The sequence below is a fragment of the Lathyrus oleraceus genome, chromosome 3 (genome assembly GCF_024323335.1).
Source record: "Lathyrus oleraceus cultivar Zhongwan6 chromosome 3, CAAS_Psat_ZW6_1.0, whole genome shotgun sequence".
In the NCBI taxonomy this organism is placed as follows: Eukaryota; Viridiplantae; Streptophyta; class Magnoliopsida; order Fabales; family Fabaceae; genus Lathyrus; species Lathyrus oleraceus.
In genome coordinates, this window is record NC_066581.1 from 318,840,170 (window position 1) to 318,846,976 (window position 6,807).

The window sequence follows — 6,807 nt, forward strand, 5'->3', positions numbered from 1 at the left end:
CCTTACTAAAGTTGTTCTTATGCTGCTTCGCCTGCACACATTCTTCACACACTTCGTTTGGAATGTCGATTTCTGGTAATCTTGAAACCATATTTATTCTCTTCATATCTCTGATGTCTTTGAAATTGAGATGGCCAAGTCTATAATGCCATATCCATTCATCTTTACTGGCTGCTGCTACAAGGCACTTATGCTCCATCACATTTAGTTCAATCTTGAAGGTTCTATTCTAAGACATTGGAGAATTCAAGATCAACCTTCCATTTGAGTCAAGAACTCTCATCATCTTGTCTTCGATTGACACCTTGTAGTTCTTTTCGACTAACTGCCCTATGCTGAGAAAATTACTCTACATGCCTAGTATGTACAACACATTTGAAATTACTTACCTCTTGCCATCTTTCTTCATAATCAAAACATCACCAACACATTCAGCTGCTAGAGTGTTGTCATTTGAAAATTTCACCATGTTCTTCATTGAGGGCTTTATTTTGACAAACCAATCCTTCCTTCCAGACATGTGTGATGAGCATCTTGAGTCCAAGTACCACTGGTCCTTGAATCTCTCTTCATTTCTTGTTATAACCATCGACAACGTCTCTTCTTCATCATGTTTCACCAGCTTTACATAAGTTTCTTGGTTCTCCTACTTTTCTGGATAATCACTAGAATAATGACCATACTTCTGACAATTGTAACATTGAATGTGACTATTGTCTGGCTTTTGACCACCACCTCTTTCATTACCTATAATACCACCTCTTTGGTTTCCTTGGTTCAAGGGTTTTCTCTAATTCGACCAATTTCCTTCTTACTGATTTCGACTAGTCGAATTATTGTACCCTCCTCTGCCTTTATTGCCATTCCAGCTTCCTTTGCCTTTTCTTTCTTTTGCTGATTGAGCCTGTAAAGCCATATCACTCTTCGACTTTCCTGCATCTCTTTCATCCATTCTTTGTTCATGAGATTCAAGCGTCCCTTGAAGCTCTTCCTTTGTCAGTTTTGACAAATCTTTCGACTCTTCTATGGCTACTACCACGTGGTCAAACTTTGGAGCCAACGACCTCAAGATCTTTCCAACAAAAGATCTTGATGTCAAGACTTATCCATATACCTTCATTTGATTCACCAGTTTCGTAACCTTGGTGAAGAAATCAGTTATGCTTTCACTTTCTTCCATCTGAAGCAATTCATACGTTCTTTTGTGAGTTTGCAACCTCACCTCTTTCACCTTTTCCGCGCCTCCAAACGATTTCTCCAGAATTTCCCATGCTTCTCTCACTGACTCTGCATCACTAACATTTTCAAATTTATATGCATCAACATATTGATGGATTATAAAGAGAGCTTTATAATCTTTCTTCTTCAATTATTTATGTGCAACCTTTTCTTGATCTGTCGCGTCTTCTGCAAGCGTTGTTATTCCTTCCTTCACAAGATCCCAAAGATCTTGATAACAGGATACAACCTTTATCTTCTTGCACCAATTCTTATAACTGTTGTTCTTGAGAATCAGAAGATTTGCTGGAAAATTCCCGTTAGGATGATTCGTTTTCATGGTGATTTTCTTCCCACGAATTGTTTAAACCGGAGCTCTTGATACCAGATGTTGGAAATCCACTACAACCTATGGAGAATTTCAATCAATCTTGATGAACAAGATTGTTATCACCCATAAAATGACAATAAAAGAAAAGAACAATGGAGAAAGAAAGTAAAGAACGATGAAGGAGAAGAAGAATTAAATTCTGCAGAGTTTCTCTTTGCCCATAAACTGTGGAAAACTTCTTATTCACTTTGCAACTGCAAAATACTGTGAATTACAATGTTATGAATACTCTATTCACTTCATTACAAGAATAAGGGTTACTCCCTCTATTTATAGATTTAGGTTAACTTGGACCCCAAGTCAAAGCCCAAAACTATAAAAGCTCAAAATAGCTAACACTACTAAAATAAGCCTAAGTCGAAATCCTGTGTGAAGCAACATCCTTTGCCACTTCAACACACTAACACAACTCAACATACTAGGTGATTTGACACTTCCTTATTCTGTCGGACAACCTGCTTTGACACAAGGAATTATAATTCAACAAATCAGTTCGAAACAACTCCAAATGATCCCAAAAAAATCCTAAGATCTCCCCACCAAATGGAAGATTTTTTGGAGATAATTGAGCTGGAAGGAATGAGAAACTGGTCGTGGATGTCGTTATATTTGCAAGATAGTAAGGAATACCAAATTGCATAGCCGACATATATAAATCTCCAAGACCATTTACTTAAAAGCGCCAAGTTGAAAATTTCACAATTTGTCACACCTAAACCTCCTTCAGCTTTTGATTTACAAATTGTCGACCAAGATACCCAGTTGATTTGACGCATATTCTCTTCACCATTCCAAAGGAAAGCTCATTGAATTTTGATTATTTCTTGATATAAAAACTTCTGGGGCTTTGTAAACGAAAAATAAGTAGAGCAAAATTGAGTTCAACACCAAATTTAAAATAATGACTCTTCCTCCAATCGAGACATATTTTCCTTTCTAACTAGCTAATTTGTTTTGAAGCTTTGTGAGAACTAGTTCCCAAGATGAACGTCTTCGAGGATTAACACCGATAGGAATTCCAAGGAAGGAGAAAGGAAAATGACTCATTGCACGGGAAAAAAAGTCAGATGCCGCTTTTAGAAAATCTTGCTCCACATTGAACTTTAAAACTTTACTTGTATGGAAGTTGACAACCAACCCCAACACCAAATCAAAACCATACAACACTTCTTTAATTGACCATAAGTTTTCCCACGAGGCCTCTCCCACAATCAATGTATTGTATGCGTACTACAGCAAGTCGAATTCTAAATTTTCAGCTAACTTGCAAGGATATAAACAGAAACGAGAGCGAGCAATCCTCGTCAACCCGGTTAAATCTTCAACAGCTAAAATGAAGAGGAAAAGAGATAGGGGGCCTCTTTGACGAAGCCCTCTTTTTGATTTATTTTTAAATTAAAAATAAGCGTAATTTCACTATGGTTGATTAACACAATCGTGTTGATATCAATTATCTTTTTTTTTTTTTTTCATAGTGGTGCCATTCATTTTCATTTAATTTTAATATGAAAATATTCCATATTTCACTACGATTATTTTAACCAACCGTAGTGATATATTTTCCCCTTTATTTTTAATTTTTTTAATGGTAAAAACCTGACACTTTTTATAAAATTTAATTAAATAAATAAGATATCATTACAGTTGTTTTAAACAATCATGGTGAAATATGTTATTCAGAAACATAAAATACAACTTAGCTTGTCTATTTAGTTGCCATTTTTTCATATCATCGTTGAAATACCATTCAACCCATACTATCGTTTGTTCTTGGGTTTCCCTTTTACAAAACAATGTAAAATGAAGTTAGAGTTGGAAAATGAAGAAAGGAGGACAAAACTCTTTTACTTATTTATCACGTTTCTGGTACGTAAACTATTCATCATGCATGTACGGTACGTTTATGTTCTTGTTGTTGATGTTTATGTTATTGTTCATATTTATGTTGTTGTTGTTGTTGAACTTGACTATTGTTATTGAATGTTGTTGATGTTGAATGTGATTGTTGAATGTTGATGTTTTTTTATATTATGTTGTTATTGTTGAGGAATGTTGAATGTTATTTTTGAATGTTGAAGTTGAATGTTGTTGTTGAAGGTTGTTGTTGATGTTGTTGTTGAATGTTGAATGTTGTTGTTAAATGATGTTGAATTTGTGTTGTTGTTTATAGATTGTTGTTAAATGTTTTCGTTGTTGAATGTTGATGTTGAATATTATTGTTGAATGTTGTTGTTGTTTATATGTTATTGTTATATCTTGTTGCTGTTGTTGTTATTGTTGATGTTTTTGTTGTTGTTGTTGATGTTTTTGTTGTTGTTTATATGTTGTTGTTGTTGATGTTGTTGACATTGTTGTTGTAGTTGTTTGTATGTTGTTGTTGAATGTATTTGGTACACATTTGTTATGTTGTTGTTATGTTGTTGTTTGTATGTTGTTGTTTATGAATATTTATTAGACACATTGTTGTTGTTGTTTGTATGTTTTTGTTAAGATTGGTTTAATCTTTTGTTGTTGTTTTTGAACATAGACGGACTTTTCATCTAGCGACGAAATTCATACAAACGATACTCATGAAATTGATTCTAGGAACAATGAATCTCAAACTATAAAGGAAAAAAAAGGAAAGAAAACAAAGAGGTGCTACAATGATGACTAGATTAACAAATGTCAGTAACTTAGGTGATAGATTTCCAATCAAGTTTAATCCTGTAACTTGGACATGTTATGGTGAAAGTTATTTGCTTTTTAGGAGTTATGTTGAGTTTCTTGGACGTCGCAAAGTGAGTATTTTGATTAATGATTGGACCCAAGTACTAGAAGATGTGAAAAAAAGCATATGGATAGATGTTAAGGTAATAATTTTAATTTACATAATTCGATAGTATTTTTTACAATTACTAATGCATAATAATTGATGTAACTATAGTCGACTTTTGAGTTTACTAATGATGATAAGTTGAAGAAAAAGTTGATCACTTATGCTAGTGGGCGTTGGAGGGGGTTTAAAGTCACAACTCATGTGTAACTACATTATGAATCGTAAGACTGATCTTGAGCATCCAACTGTGAAATATAATTTTATTGGAAAAAGGGTTTGGGCAAAATTTGTGAAGTCTCGTAATTTTGATGATTTCTTGGTTAGTATAATAAACTTGTTTTCTGATAATTTTATGCTTATGCTTTATAAATAAATCCATGAAAATTAATATTTTCACTATGTTCATAACATGTTAAAAGTGAACCAAGGAAGCTAAACAAAGCAAAAAACAAATACCACCATAGATTGCCTCATGTGGGTTATAGAAAACTTGAGGAAAAATTGATTAATGAAAAAAAAACTTAAAAATATCCTTTTTAGTCTTGTATCTTAACTTGGGGGTTCATTTTGGTCCATTGACTTCAAAAATGTCTATATTGGTTCCTTGACTCTTCAAAACGTTCCATATGAGTCCTTTTTGTCTTATTAGCGGCGGAAAAACTCAAAATTTGGTCGCTAAATTCATCACTAATTAGACGAAAAAGACTAAAATTGAACATTTTGAAGAGTTAAGAGACTAATATGTATTTTTTAAATTAAGGAACCAAAATGAACCCCGTGGATAAGATACATGACTAAAAAGGGTATTAAACCATGGAAAAAGTCAACAAATGGGAGATGAAGACTTCATGAGTTGTGATTGATTCCCATCTCCATCATCATGATATGATAAGTGGAAGAGGGTTTGACTAAGATCAACTGGAGAGTTTACTTGATATGCCTCACGAGCAGTCATTGATAAAATTGTAAGTAGTATTTAACATACAGAGTTGTGGAGCGGCATAATATGTTGAATGAAGTTATCGGTAAAAAGTTTGCATTTGTGTACGCCTTCGGTAAGTGGATTACCTGTGATATTAGTTTATCTCTAATTACATGCATGTCTGGTTATATATTCATGAAATATTTAAATTTGTAGATGAGAAAACCAAAAGGAGGATACAAGTGTGGTTTTTTTATCACGAAACACATGTTAAGCATTGTCTTTGCTGACATTGATGATTCTTGGGATCAGGTATATATATATATATATATATATATATATATATATATATATATATATATATATATATATATATATATATATATATATATATATATATATATATATATATATATATATATATATATATATATATATATATATATATATATATATATATATATATATATATATATATATATATATATATATATATATATATATATATATATATATATACACACACACACACACACACTAACATTTAAATGTTTAAGTTTGATATTATTCCAAATAATATGGTCTTTAACTTCCTTCACTTTTTTATAGAGGTGTTTAACGACACTACACCATTCTCACAAGACTTTAAATACGTTTGTACAAATTGGGTTTTTTCTTCAATGCGCTTTATATGCAAGGTTGATCACACATGAGTTTGTAATATAGTTTTGCTATATTTTTATGTTGGATGTAAATAATATTTAGGTTGGTTACATTTTGGTATAGACATATTTTGTAATTATATGTTTGCTATATTTTTGGGTTTGATGGAAATATATTATAGTCATCTTTTGGTTACAAAGGTATGTGTATTTGCTAGTTCTGTTGTGGTAAAATATAGCGTATAAAATACAGGTACTATAAAAAAGGGGCATGTGTGGAATAAAAAAATAAAAATTTTAAAAACAAACAAATAATTTCACCACGGTTGGTTAAGATGACTGTGGTATAGCTAGAGCGCCAATTATTATATACCATGATATGGCTGGGAACCAAACCCGTTACCTTTATGTATTTCACCAGGTTGTTTGCAATAATTATTGTAATATGTAGCACGCGACATAGTTTATTATCACGGTCACAAGCCCATGGTTGTAAGCAACATACTTACTACCATCTGTTACCTTGCCACAGTTGGTCAATTGTGATTGTATCTCTTTTCCAACCGTGGTGAAAAGGCATTTACATAGTAGTGTGGGTTTCAGCGGGATATGGGTTTGAGTTTCTTTAATTTTCTGGGAAGCATCTCCTAATTCGACTATTAGCTTACACTTCTATTTTGGATGGGCCACTAGGGATGAAGAAGCTATTAGACCAATAAAGGCTACTTGAAGACCCGAAAGACCCACTTGAGTTTGACTGAAATTGGGCACATGACCCACCACTGGGTTTGCTTTT